Here is a 15,887-nt window from a genome sequence, read left to right on the forward strand (position 1 = left end):
CATCTCTGATATGCTCCTTCATATCGTTTGGAATTCAAATACAAACGGTCTGGGAGAAGAAAAAGCATGTTGTGGTAATAGGGGATTCGTCAGCTAGTGTTCAAAACAGGGGATTTGGTGGGCGAAAACGAGATTCCCGGATGCTCTGCTGGCTGGCGGGTGTCAGGGTCCAGGATATTCTCCGATCACGTCCTCAGCATTATCAATTGGGAAAGTGAAAAACCTGAATCCATGAACCATTTATGTACCAACGACATGGGTAGTACAAGTGTTGGGTTTCAGTACAGGGAGTTCGGGAATTTATGTGCTGAATTAAAGGACAGTACCTCCAAGGTTGTTTTCTTAGGACTGCTGTCCGTACTGAGTGCTACCTAGTATAGAACTATCAAAATTATGCAGTTTAATATGTAACAATGAATTGGTGTTGGAGCGTAATACATTTCTTTCATCGGCCATTTTTCAAGGGATGGAGGAATTCTGCACCTGTACTGTTGGAGAATGAATGTCCTATCAGAGAAAAAAAAATTGTAACTGCTGCACTGTGCGTTTTAAACTGGTGTTGCATTGTGATATGAACCACAGTGCCAGTATAGTTCGGATACAGTGTGTCGGCAGATCAAAATAAGACTGGAAAATAAATTAGGAATCATAAATATGAGCATGGTGTTAGACAGTCGAAAGGTTGACCAAAGGAATGAAGATGCTGTTTCTCAATGTGTGCAGAATATCAAGTAAGCATTGTGAAATTGCAGTACAGTGACAAAATGACAGTCAAGATGCAGTGGCCATTTCGGGACGATGGCTGAAATACAGGTTGGAGCATTATGCAAGGCTACAGATTTTTTCGAAACGATAGGTAGGGATGCAGATGGAGCGGCTTTGCTGTGTACGTAAAAATAGAATCAAATTGTTGGAATCATTACGTTTACAAGAAGCACGTTGACAGCAAATTACAACGGCCTTTGAAAAACGGATGCCAAGAGGGCAAAGTTACAATAGCAATGTGGGAATTTAATATTCAGTTTGATTAGGAAAATCAGCTGGTAGTGGATTACAGGAGGGTGTGTTTCTAATCAGGACGCGATGGATTTTCAGAACAGTTCGTGGTTGATTCCTCTATAGTATCAGCTCTTCTGGATTGGCGTTATACAAGAAATCAAAATTGATCGGCCAGTAGAATTAGGAGCATAATTTGGTTATTTTGTCAATCATGAATGATATTATTTTCCCTTCCCCACTTTTCAACTTTCTCCCTGTAACCTTTGCAGCCGTGTTCAACCAGCAAAGCACGAAGCTGTACCTCAAATACATCCAACGACCTGCCATTCAAAGCTGGTTGTATAAATAAATTCCACACATTCACCGCCCAGTTCTGGAGGCAATTCTCCGCCTCTCTGTTTTAAATTGACACCCCTCTCTCCTGAGGCCCTGTCTGCTTGTCCTAGACGTCCCAAACTTGGGAAACACGCTTTTCCTCATCTACACTCTCTAAGCGATTCAACATTCGAAACAATCCAATGAGATCACTCGTCCATCTAAATTGCTGCGAGTACAAACCCAGAGAAAACCTACGTCCCTGTATATTTCATTCCCGGAATCCTCTTTGTGAACCTGTTCTGAAACCTCTCCAATAGCAACACATCGCTTCTGAGTTGACGACACCAACACTGTTCACAATATTTAAGTAGAGCTCACATCCCTCCTCGTTTGTTCCAGACATCTTGAAATGAATGCAAACGTTGTATTTGGTTTCCTCAACAGCGACTACTTCTGCAAGGTAGCCATTATTTTGTTCTGCACAAGGAAACCTAAATCAATTGACACCTCAGATTTTTGGATTTTCTTTCATTTTAGAAAATATTCTGCATATTTACTTCTATTACAAAATACGTGAATTCAGCATGTTCCGTTGTTGTATTTCTTTTGCCACACCCTTGCTCATTTTCGTATTTTTTTTTTCCGTGCCCACCGGCATACTACCCGTTTCCACAACTCTACCGACCAGTCAACCATCTGCAAACTTGGAAGCAAACAAATCTATTCCATCACACAAATCATTGATATACAGCATTAAAAAAAAAACAGTCAATCCGCTAACTACGCCAGTAACCTTCCTGTAACATCGGGGGCTCTAAACCTGGCAAGCATCCACACTTGTGTCATCTTGTAGAATGTTTTCTGGAAGTAGAAAAATACAATGTCCACTGCATCCTGTTTATCAATCATGCGTATCATCTCCTTGCCGAATTCCACCAACCTCTGCAGGCAAGACTTTTCCTTAATGAAACAGGCTGTCTTTTCCTTTTTTGCACTCTGTCTTCAAGTAATCCTTATCATTATATAAAAAAAATTCCAACCATTAGTTTCAGGCTAAATGAACTATAATTTCCTTTCCGCAGACTTTCTCCTTTCTTAACGTGTGGAGTGATATTTGCAATTTTCCAGTACTCTGACACCATGCCAGTGTCCAATATTTTTTTAAAATATCATTACAAATGCCTCCACCATCTCGACCGCTACCTCTGGTGCAAAAAGCGAATATAATTATCTGCCATCTCTTTCGACGCGTTATTATTTTCCTCGGTCTCATTTTCTAGCGATCCTATATCCACACTCACCACGGTTCTATGATTTCTATTGTTTCAGTCATTTACAATCCACGTTCATAGTGCCTGGAAGCTAGATTTCATATTTCAGCTTTTCGCTTCTAATGATTTTAGGTTGCTCTCATAAAGATATAAAAATGTCCTTATCCTCTATCTTCCCGCTAATAGTTACTTTGTTTTTTGTCATTCGCTTTGTTTCTACATTAGGTTTGACTTCATATTACATACAATCTCCCGAGACTTTTGCTCCCTGCCAGCATCTTCTCACAATTTCCTTTGACCAACTCCTTTCTTATAGTACTGAAATTTCCTTCACTCCACTGAAATGTTGCTATGTCAAGCTTTCTTGTCAAGGTCAAAAAAGCTAAAGAGAGGGCACATAATAGATCAATGATCTTAAGTGCGAACTTAAGAAATAAAGAGAAAGATGGCAAAAGGGGAATAGACCTGACAGAATGTACTAGGAAAAGTCTGAGCTCAAGTTTTTGCCATTGAATCTGAACAATATGATGCCAATGCCCCCTCTAAGAGAGAAACCAACCATATCGGACTGAGAAAATGAAACAAACTCACTGAGATATCTCTGAATGTAAAATTGTATCAGCGTTGGCTTCAAAGTTTACCTAACATATGATTCAATCATGAGAATATCAAGAATTCTTAAGAATCATATAGTTAAAGGGTATTATGGCAAATAAACCACTGTCTGCTTCTCCATCCTATCGACCCTGTTCAATTTCAGCTTTGTACTCTGTGGAAACACCATTTTTAATTTTCCAATTTGTGCTCTTGAAACAACAGCATTTGTTTCTACAGCCCTCTCTGACAGCATGTCTGAAATATCAGCCACAGTCTGACTATGGGAAATAAGAACTACACCCCAGTCCTTTTTGAAATATGCATCCTGTCATCTTAAACATTAGCCCTAATATGTTAAAGAATTCGCAAGCATGCGACAACGTATTTTACGCTCCTTATTTCGCTGCTATTTTAAAATATGTTTGGCCCTTTAGTCTATAGTTCCTGCTTCTTCAAATGAAAACATGCCTAACACATCGTTTGTGGCCAGGCTGCTAAATTCTCGTAATGAAAAGAACATTGCAGGCAAACCATATTTTCGTAAGAAAAAACAATGACGAGCAAGGAAAATGCTGGTACATGTGCGATGCCTTTGGATTCAAAGTTCACGAAGTCCTAAATTCTAAAGAAGATCATAAAACGCGTCTGACGGAACAATCTGCGTGGTATATCACCATTGGAATGTAGTAGAGTATTCACCTAGTGTGTTCCAAGACATGCTTACGATCATGTCAAATCTTTGCAGCGAGTAGCAGTTGAAAATACTTACATGATCAATGCGATTTGGTGCGAACACACTCATGAAATTGGACAAATCATTCTTAGCTTATGATTTAGTTAAAGACAGTGGTCTTTAAACAGTGGCGGTGAAGACTCGAGGGGCCGAATGGTCTACTTCTGCACCTATTGTGTATTGACAGTTTATTTTACAACCGAAGCGCAAGCATGGGCTATTGTTTTGCAGCACTCAATGAAATAAAAAAAAATAGATATTCTCGTTTTAGCCTGCTCACAAAATTGTTTTTACAGTTCAGCTTTTCATTGTTCTTTTCACTATTTTATGCACTTGATTGAACTCACTACATTTTTCTATACTTATTAATTATATCCTTCATTCTAAGGCTGCCCTAGATTTAAAACATAAAAAGTTCGAAATACAGAATGACGGTGATATTAAAGCTGGTTTTAATTGAGATTTTACCTTTCTATGATGTATTGGTAGTTAAGTCATTCTCGAAAGAAAATGACTCTGCAATCAGTACTCATCAGGATTTCGCTTCAATTAAACATAAATTGTGGAAACCCATGCTGGTCAAAATAAACTGGCACACATAGGTTTTTGTATGGCGTTATAAGTGATGTTAATATTATTTCCTGAAACGAGGTATGACAGCTGTGCCATTGTGTGCAAAGCAAAAGTTACGCTCGCTCTGCTAACTATATCTTCCTCCATAGCTCAGTGCCATTAAAAATGATGAGCGCTAAATTAAAATTTAATTTCTTCCTGTAAAAGATCAGCCATTTCGTTGTTATTTGAGATCGTTTTGAACATTCCGGCAGAATTAGTCTGCAGTTACTTAGTGAACCACACGAGGTCGCTATGATAGCTTTGAAAAAAAAATACAGAGAAGGGAAAATACGATATAACAATAAATTTTCTTGTGAAAAACTGTAGTTACGAATAACTTGTGATATTTCAACACAGTAATGTATTGGACAATAAGCAGCATTTCGCTCCAGAATCCGTATCCACCTCATTGCGAGGGAAAGATGTTCTTCGAAATAGTGAGATAAATAAGAAACAAGAGAAGGTTGTAGTTTCCATTGTCGTATGAAAAATCTATAGCCGGAATTTTGGAGGCTGCACGTGCAGTAGAACAAATTGAAGAGTAATAGGGTGAAGACGACTGAATCTAATGGATAATAGACTCGGAAAATGTAGTGAAATTCGAACAGTTGTAAGGTCGGCCAAGGTCCTACAGACGCTCAGAAAGCGGCGGTTACACTCAGCTGCCACTAGAGAACTAAGCTAGTTATTGCACAGGTTCAAACTGGTTCTGTACCCCTGTGGGGCTCAGAGCACAGTAATACATCGCAGTGTCTTCTAGATGTGTTTCGGATACTGTGAGTGGGACCGTTCTGTTCGACTCATTTAGCTGCGCCGTGAACCGTTGCTGGGGAATATTTTCTCGGTGGCCGTCGAATTTCGTACGGCGCAACAGAAACTCCAGAGAACCTCCGGGATACTGACGGTACCATAATAATACAGGGTTGCTCATGCTTGTAGCTGTGTAATTACAGTTTAACACTGCAACTTCTCCTTCCGCGACGGTGGTGACAGCAAGTGACTGATAAACAGCGTCGCCTCGGCAATGTCCTGTTATAGTCCAAAAAGAATTTAAAAACTTAAGTCAAAGACTATCAATATTCTACTCTCATACCTCCGAAGCAAACACCTGGTCATTAGCACTGTCTGAAGCAGAGGGGTGGGGGCTTTCATTTTGAGGTAAAACTCTCGTCTGACTCTAACAGGGGTGGCAGAAAAGGCTGAATTAAATTATCTTTTTGAACAAACTTCCAATCCTCTCCATCAACGAGAATCCGTACCCATTACATCTCAGGAGGAAAAGAAAGAGAACATTTCCCTGTCAAGGACTGAGGGTGCTTCGTTTGTCCTGGATAATCTCATCAAATTTTCTATTTTCATTTCCATGAAAATTGGATCCATGTTACTTTCGTACGCCAAGATTCTTTCATGCCATGATCAATGTTGCGATAATAATATTCAGTGATATATTATCCTGTCCAGCATGGTGAGAACCACGGTTTACAAAATATCGAGAAACTTACCGATAAGAAGCGCTGCAGCAATAAGAAACAAATATAGGACTCGCATGTCTGTGATAGGTTCACTATAGCTTTGTACCGGAACAATGTCTTCTAAAACAAAGTTTAATCTGTGCTTCGTAAGGAATGCGGACTCGTTTGTTAAGAGACCGTTGGCCTTATCCACATAACGTGCAGCATTTTTTTTTTGCTTCAGGACGTCCCCCAATCAACTCCTTTTCTGAATTCCTCCAATCCGCTGCAAGTTCTTTGTTCCTCAACACAACCAATCAACTGAAAGTTGGCAAATTTGGCGAGAACGCACACAGGTTTCTTCCTCAAAGCAAATGATTCGTTTGTGTATACGACTCAATGGCAAAGATAGTAAGATCAGAAATTACTTCATATTACTCGCACTGAATAACGGAGTAAAATTTATTTATCTTCTTTTAAAGTCAGAAGCTAGGAGTCTGGTACCGGCTTGAGGAGGGAAACCAGGCATTGAAGTCTACGATGAAGAAACCAATTGCATGAAGCATGTTCTAAATTTCAGTTTATTCCAAGACTCTCAACATGGTTCAAGTTTTCATTATACAAAAATGATCTTGGCAAAATTTCATAACAGCCAATGACTCCCTTCAAACTACAGCAAAAAAAAAAGGCTAACTTCAGTCCCCCATTATCAGACAATCTTACTTAAGTCTTTCTCCCCCAACTACATCTTCCAATATTCGGTATAATTCCACTTTCCTTTGCCAAAGTAAATGTCTTAACTTCAGTACTTTCTCCACTTTACATCGTCGTCTCAGACAGCGATTTAGAGGTATCAAGAATGTTCTTTCCAAATGGGGGAAAAAGTCGTACTGTGCATTTCTACTTTAAACCTGCTTTCTCATAACTGAGACGACAACATCTTCAGCTTCCGTTAAGGATATGCAAGTATAGCAAATGTATTTTATACGATATTTTTTATTGTGCTTTTTTATCTGGCATAGTCCGTGTGTATATTCTTCACCTCCAGTCGCTCCAAGGAAGCAAATTAAATCATCACATTTCATGGAAATCTTCTACATCAAATCGGGGCAACCACCTTCTGATTCCACGATTCCAGCGACATGTCGGAACGCAGAAAAGGTGGCCTTTTCCTGCCACAAATTTGCCACGGTTGGAGGTATCAGTAACATCTAAATTTAGCGTGGCTATAACGTACAATATAATTGTGCTGTTTAGACATTTTGCAGTCGAAACATTGGTATCTGAGTTCTAATTGTGTCAATGTGCGTTTGTAATTGCGTTGACGTAGATTCGACGTCTGAACTTTCCATTGAGTCTTCGCTACGGCATTCTAATAAAAATAAATGCTAGAAATGATCGTAATCAAAATGTATACTCTAATATTTACACATTCATCAATCTCGGTATGAGAAGGGACGTCTGACTGAGAAGTGATATGATACGGACACCAGACATATCACGATTCTGCCCGTTGTTTCATGAGTTCGTAATTCTAACGGCATTCATACAGTCCGTCGAGGCATAAAGGCCTATTCCATTGTTTAATTCCGTGTAGTTTCAAGAAACGACAAAGACAGAAAATATTTCAACGCAGTCCAAAAAACCTCATTCAAAGTTTAACGGGAAGTTTGGCATCCATGGGTGAGTGATAAAGCTAAGAAGAATGACGTCTGATCAGAATGGAATGTTAAATAACATAATCCTGATGGATGCCATTTGGAAAGCAAAGTAGAACTGAAATATTAATTTACTGTTTTTTTTTTAAGTACTGTTCCGAACAATGCTGAACAATGAACGACAACCTCACGGGAATGTTACCCAACAGCACGCCAACATTGTATTAGAACATTTTCCCTCAGTACTGCAAAGGTAGATGAAGAAATCTCGTAGTCACGTCCAGAGTGTTTGCTCGTTACAATGATCGAATGAATCGGAATATTCTCATGCGTAAAACCTTTATTTCTTTGGTCTGTGCCAACAAACTTCAGTTGAACGCGAAAATGGCGTCGGCCTTCGCTCTAGGGACAATTCACGCAGTTTATCGGAGTTTTGAGCACGCAACAGAAGTGTTTCCGCGCAGGGCGGACAAATAGATTTAAAAAAAAACAGATTTTTTTTTTCTACGGGAGTCGTTTATTGGACTACTCCACTGACCCAATGGGAACGTTCCCGCTCAGGCTCGCCAAATATTTTGGACGGGGAAAGAAGGGTCTATAAAGTACAGGTACCAGTATAGTCTGTCGCAGAGTAATACGGTTATGTCTCAACAAAGTCTCCTCAAGTTCAGGCAGGGGCTATGTAAATTCATTCCTTTCTTCTCATTCATCTGTTGAGAAAATGGCGATTATGTCGCTGTTCTGCTCCGGGTTACAAATGTAGGATTTTCAGGAGACCTCATTCCGGGCTCTGATAGCTACATCTGTGTATTTGCATCGAAATGCAGATCATGAGAGACCGTATTAGGGAGGGAGAGTTGTAGTTCAATGTCCTTCGGCTTGTTAGGGAAAGTGAAACGCTTATAGACCAGAGCAACAGGGAGGTAATCACACTAATTATACAGGGGACAGATAAATGTGTAACTACCATGAGAGGGATGATGGAAAATCTGATAGTGGTGTGCATACAAGTGGGCGTCCCCCTCAGCAATAAGTAATCCATTTTGCGAGAGCTACCTAAATGGAGAAAACAACAGTTGCCATGCCTCTGGCACTGACCTTGACTCCGTGGCACAGAAGGATATGGAGCTGAAGAAGATAGCATCAGTAACAGAAGGCATGATATTCCGGCCGAATAATAGACGAATTCATGGACACAAAAATACTAAATTGATGGTAGTTTGCGTCACGGGTGCTAGGGGCATACATGTTTCTTGTCGCCTCCAGAAACTCCTGAAATTTGAGGCTGAGTAGCCAGACGTCGGGGTACAAATTGGAATCAAAGGCATAGAAAAAACAGGGAGGACGCCCTGAAAGAAGAAATTAGAGACATTTGGAAGAAAGCTGAGTAGCCGGAACTCAAGTGTTGTAAACTTAAATTTGTGGACTGTGCTATGCGACAGTGAGAATAGGAATAGAATGAGATGGCAGATAAACCTGGTGGTGAGGATAGGAGCAATACTGAAGGATTACGACTTCTCGATAAATGGGACATTTTCTAAGGCAGGTAGGAACCAGTTGCACGTAAATATTAGGGGAGCAATATTCTTGCTGGTAGATTTTCTGCAGTTGCTGGGAGTATTTTAACTTAATATAGCAGGGCGATGGTAAACATGTTGATGGAGATAAGGATGAGCCGAAGGCTTACAAGTAGATGATGAGTGTAACATGATTGTAAGGAAAGGCAATACAAAGATCGGGTATGAACGTAGAGACTGCAAAATGATAACGTGTACCACACAGGCAACATTCAAAAGGGCGAAAGATACAGGGCTGAAGGGTCTGAATTTCAATGCACGCAGCTTTCTGAATATGGTGGATGAATTCGTGCTGTATTTAAAAATTAGTCGGTACAACAGTGTTGGCGTCGCTGAGTTGTGGCTGAGAGAATGCCATAGCTGGGAGCTGAACATCAAAGGATATACTAAGTGTAGGAAGGACAGAAGGGAAGACATTTGTGGTAGTGTGGCTCTGTTGGTAAGAGAGGCAATTACATCTTTGGAAAGGAGTGAATATGGTCGGAAAATGTTGAATCTTCGTGGGTGGTTAAGAAATTGCAAGCTGTAAGAGAGAAAAAAAATCTTGTCGAAATTATATCAAGGCCTCCGAATAGGAGCTCTGATGTGGGTTAATATTACAAAAGGAGCTGGAAAAGGCATTTAAAATGGGCAATGATACAATTGTATTAAGCGATTTAAACGTGAAAGGTGATTGGGAAAAACAGTTTGGTCGGTTGCTGAGAGTAATTTATTGTGCCAAATTAGACTACAGGCTCAACCTCCGAAGAAGACGAACAGATGCGCTGGTGTGCTTCTTTAAACCTAAGATTCAGGTATCCATCACCACTCGATCCAAACGGCAACATGTCCGCAGATAGAGTAAACACCCGTCGAGAGTATTTGTACGTAGTTGCAGTTGGGGCCACTATAACACTACCTGAGACAGGATAAATTACTGTCATGATTCCGACAATCATCTTTCTTATGAACTAAGCCATAGTCACGCACTTTTTCGAGAGTGAGAAAGGTAAAAACAGAGCAATTAGCATACAATGAAGCATAAGGCAGAACTCTGAATGTTTGTCAGTCCTATCTTTGCAATGCTGGTTAATTTAATGGAGGAACAAAGATGAAGCCATGTTATTCCTTTTGTCTTTTTTGCACCATTATTCTCATGTGATTTAACAAAAAATTAGCCAAATTCTTAAATTATAAGGATTATGTCATGTGTAAAAATACTTTTGATTCAGTGCACTCTGTCAATTCTCAGTCACATACCATTGTGGACAAGATGAATAAAGTTATTTGAAGAGACTTCAATAGTTTAAATAATTAAGAAAATAAAAACATATGGAATCGCTCTTGCAATGCAGTTACCCAGATCCGCATCTACCATGTAGTGAAACACGGAAAATAAGGATATAAGAATTTACATCACAAGATGACCACCAACAAAATCAGAAAAGTTTACGAATTTCATGAGAAAATTTTCATGCCTGATTCGGTGAACTTTTCACATCAAATCAGCTTCTAGGTTCACGTGAAGTGCTCGTATCTCGAACTAAATAATAGTGTTTGAACTGTTAAGACAAAGTAATGGATACTGTGAATACAATTGAGGGATAAATGGTAGTTTAATAAGTCTTCTTTGAACCATGAGTATACTGTTTTCTGTTTGAGCTGATTCCGAAGAATGAATGAACATATTTATTTCATAGTGTTATAGTGTGTCCTATGTAAAACCGGCGTACATATTGTAACGGACAGGCTGCAACACTGTCTGCTATATGGGGGTGGGTGCGGAGGGCTACTGAACCGGACCGAAAGAAACTCATAGGGTTGTAAGCTCCATCTTGGGTACGAGCCTGCAAAGCGTCCATGATATATTCCGGAAGTGTCGTCTTGGAAAGGCAGCGTCAATTTTTCTAGTCCTTCAGCACCCGGGGCATGCCCTTCTCTTAATGCTACGATCAGGCAGGAGGTACAGATGTTGATGGCACACATTCAACAATGCATGATTATGCACGATTTTTAATCTATTCAATACAAATATAATGCCATTTATGTATTTATTAATGAATTATTATTATGCTATTTGCTTTTTCCTGTTCTGTTCTGCCGCATTGAACTGCTGCTGCTATGTTAACATATTTCATCTCAGCTTCCAGTAATAATAAACCTGATTGTGTCTGTATGTTACGCAAAGTAAACTAGTACTATTCAGCGTATTCGCAATGGAAGTTAGATTTAGCGCAGAATAAACACTGACATGTTCTTTCGTTTTGAGAAAGGGATGCTTCTTTGTACCTTGGGTGACGCTACAAATTAGCACACCAATCCTAGCACAATGAAGAAAAAAACGAAGTGTGAACCAAATAAGATAAACATACGCATTAACACGGACATTTTCATAGATCTCGCCGGTTTAAAAAATAATTCAGCTGTTTTGTTTCTCGTTGAAGATCATCATCATAGGATATCTAAGTAATGCAAGCTTAGATTATTTTAATGCACAGCAAGGAGAGATATTTATCTTACCTCGAATTTTGGCATAAACTGATTGCAGGCTGACCTACCATTGCTCATGGAACTGAAAAGGAACAATAACTGGAGTTCCTGATAGGGATTCATGACTTTGGATGTGGCACAACAATTTATGCAACCATTCAAGGTAAGGTATTTTCATGAAGGTATATGCTTATCTGTGAGGCAGAAGGTACTAAAAAAAGTAATTGAATATAATCCTTGGTTTCCTCAGTAAGGACTGACTTACCATAACGTGGTTGAAAAGGATTTTCTCCTACGTGTAAACGATACAGGTAGTTGTGAGTGAGCAACTGAATGCACAACAAAAACATCAAAAGTCCGACTTTCCGTGGATCATGCTCAATGCACCAATGTAAACCGTTTTTTTTTTCGGAAGGGCACGGTAACGACCGAACAATTGCCCAAATCCGTACACTTCAGATCCTGAAGTTCAGGTGACATCCATCAAATAGTTAGATAGACTGATGCAAAGGTATGCATGTAAACGTGCACGGCTATTTAAGATTTTGTGTGAAGCAAATAGTTAACAAATCTGAAGACGGCAGGTCGTACATACGAGATAGATTAGCCACTGTGTGTATTCGGAGCTGTTCAAGGTTTCGCTTTCACAGCAATTTGTTCCAGCCTCCAAAATAAAGCAATTTCCCATTGATTTATCTGGTGGCGTCGCTTATCCAGTTTGTTCACTTTAAATTATTGCTAGTTATTCAGAACGCGATTACAATACATCGCACTGAGATGTCATTCGCATTGAAAACGTTTTCCGCTAAGTTTATCGTTTTGCAGCCATCTCTAATATACATTTTCTCCTTATTTTCTCAGATCCATTTCTCATTAGTTCTGTCTACTTGGCGATCGACCGCAACATATGGCTATAATTGTTATGGAATATTTAAGTTCTCGACTCGTGTGGTTCCAGGTTGCGGTCAGGTTTGCTTTATTTGGTGGTGTGGGCAGAGTTTTTTTTTCTGACCTTCACGATTCCTTAGCTGACTAACTGTGGGTGGTAGCAGTGTAGCCTGAACTATTATTAAACTCAGTTTGACAGTCGATGATGTAATATGTACTACAATGCTGTATGTCTCTATTAGTGAGCTGTTTAGCTTAGTATCGAGTACCTTGCGAATAGTATTCTTTGCACACTTGATGAAAATTGTGTCCAGAACTGATATAATAGCAACAAAGATTCAGAATATAGATTTTCTTTTTATCAAATTGGACAAACATAAACCTTATGTCAAAACAGTAGAAAATGTTACTAGGCAGTCAACAAAACTGACGTGCACAATGGCGAATGTAAAATATTTGGACTACAGCGTCGGAGTGCACGGGGCCGGCAGTTTATTACCAAATGAAGAATCGAATTCCACTCGAATTATTATTTAGGGATGGCGATATTTAACCGCTTTCTTTTCATCCTAGCACATGCCGAGACTTCTACAGAGCACGGCAACTTTATGTTGTCTGCTTGCATTCGATCCTGGCTGAGAAAGTGTACCGTCTAATACAGTTGTTGAAGACTTGGCGGTATTAGTTTCAGAATTATTTTTTTTTCCTCTCAGCCGCCGTCATGTAATGATTTTTCTTTCTATTTCAGAGTTTTAGTTAACGGCTTTATTTGACCTGACAGTTATTGTTTTATAGTACCTTCAAACCCTGTTCGTATTGATGGCTATGTACTATCGAACCTCTTTAGAGTATCTCTCCCCGCACGAGTCATATCGGATCGAACTGACGGCATGTCTCGACAACAATAAAGTTGTACCCAACAGAGAGACGTTAGATGAGTTTAGACATGATATTTATTAGTCAGGGATGCGATGGACTATTCATGTTTTGGGTGAAGCTAATGTAGAAATAATGCAGATAATCTCGTTCCGACAAGCCCAGATTTAGTTGGTTTAACCGTTGCTGCGATCTATCAACAACATACCCAGATAACCCCATCAGGTGTCTGCGATTTCCGCTCTCATGGTCGACGTCCCCGAACTCACTGCGGACAGCCAGCTTCAGCTGACAGCCATTATGGTGCACGCCAATTCAATTCAACAGGCTTTGGCCGCGGAAATCCTATTGCCAGCATTTCGGTTTTATTTCCTATTCTGCGGCTTCGCAATCTCTGCTGTTCATGTTCGCACTGCCGCGCCAGGACCAGAACTGACTCCCTTTTTCGAACTCCAACAGACTTCCGATTTCGGGCGACCCCGGATTTCAGCGTATTCAGGTAGACCTGGATACAATCATCAAAACTTTCATGAATTTACTAAAGACCTGGCTACGTTCATTACGTGTTCCAGAGACACTTTCCTGTCGTTATCAATATGGTAATGCTTATTTTGGTTGATAATTTGACCTGTACTTTACCTGAGATAGACAAGTTTCTTTCAGCAACGTCGAAAACATACTAGAGAGGAGGGTTGCTGCTACATGACACGAACAAAGCCAAAAAAAAAATCCACAAAACCAAAAAAAGGAGATCATATTTGCAGTTAACCCACATTAAACCAAATAATCTTATTCTGAAGTCGGATATAATCAGAAGGTCAAAGGAAGTGTGAAGTCTGGCCTCACTGATGACAGGGTTATTGATCAATACAGAGATTTTTGTTATCACCAATCGTTAATGATCCTTGGAAACTATGACCCTATGTTTTTCTTGTTCAATACAAACTATACTTTGAAAGCTTGTAAATAGCGCGTAAGGGGACGGAAATTTCTTCTGTCATGCAGACGATAATGCTGCATGCAAGCGGCGGAGATAAGGATAGCAAATCAGAAGTAAATGCATAGAATTTCATAGGAAAAGATGAAGTTGAATTTGTATCAATCTTGTAAAGTCCAGGAAGACGCGGGGAATCCCGTTTTAACTTAAACCGAGCACTTAATTCGAAGGAGGAAAAGTAATTCACATAAAAATGACAAATATTTATTTTAGCCTGCATTTATTTCAGATGGATTTCCGTATATATTATTCGACAATAAGATACAATCATAATAAGATCAGATACTGAAGCTGAAATAGGCCACCTTGTCAATCAAATCTGCTACGCCACTTCATCATGGATCAAGCATTTACCCTCTTAGTTAGTAAAATCGGACTTCATGTCCATACTACTCAAAAATGCATCAGCCTCTGCCTTACAGAGGTGCAATTACTTGGCGTCCAAAACAGCCGGCGGTGACGAATTCCACAGATACACCACTGACGAATTGATTTCCTCCTCATCTCCTTTCTAAAAGGACACCACTCTGTTCTGTGGCTGTTCCTTGCTGTCGTTGTCTGCTCCGCCGCGCAAATCATCTTCTCCACTTCTACGTTATAGAGGCGTTTAAACATTCGATGGGTCTCAGTGAGATTTCCCCTCATCCACTCAACCTAACCCTCCGACCCTTTCTGTTTAAGTAAAGTACGTGTAAGCATGTGACAGAGTATTTTCTGCGCTGTTTATCTCCGATAATCTGTTGTATTTTTTCTGTCGGGTTACTTTGGAGTTCAAATACTTTGAGGCAACTTAGGCTATCGTCATCTTCTCCCAGCCAAATACGTCCAATCTCGTCAACATCCAGCTGAATCCCGTTAAACAAAAAATACATCAGATCTCCGAAATCATGAACAGTTCATTCTACCTTTCACTGCAAATTCGGAAATGAACGATTTATTAAAACAAGGAGTCGTGGTAGCACTTATGGTACCATAAAATCCGATTTTTGTATTAAATACAGATTTAGATTTAATTCAACCAGTATTTGACATTACTAAATCTGTTTACTGCTACAAGAAGGTTTTTGAATTATAGACCAATTTTAACTCATCTAATTTTGTCATCCTTTCCTTCTTCTCACATAATTGGAAGTTAGGAAATTCCTTTGAGTTCATTCGATCTCATTGTTACAAGAATGCACTGAATAAGACGTTAGTTAGTCCCCAGTTGGAGTTCTGTCTTCAGTGCTGATCAGGTCATTACAGGAGCGATGAGGAATCTATAGCGAGAACGCAGAGGATATGTACAATCATGTTGTCTGTATTGCAGACCATTTCTTATGAGAATTATTTGAGTAAACGTGACCTTTTCAGCGACGGAGAATGAGAGATAACCTGATAGAGGTGTATAAGATGATGAGAGGCATTGATCTGATAGAGAACCACAGGCCTTGATCCT

The sequence above is a fragment of the Hypanus sabinus genome, chromosome 26, assembly GCF_030144855.1.
Source record: "Hypanus sabinus isolate sHypSab1 chromosome 26, sHypSab1.hap1, whole genome shotgun sequence".
In the NCBI taxonomy this organism is placed as follows: Eukaryota; Metazoa; Chordata; class Chondrichthyes; order Myliobatiformes; family Dasyatidae; genus Hypanus; species Hypanus sabinus.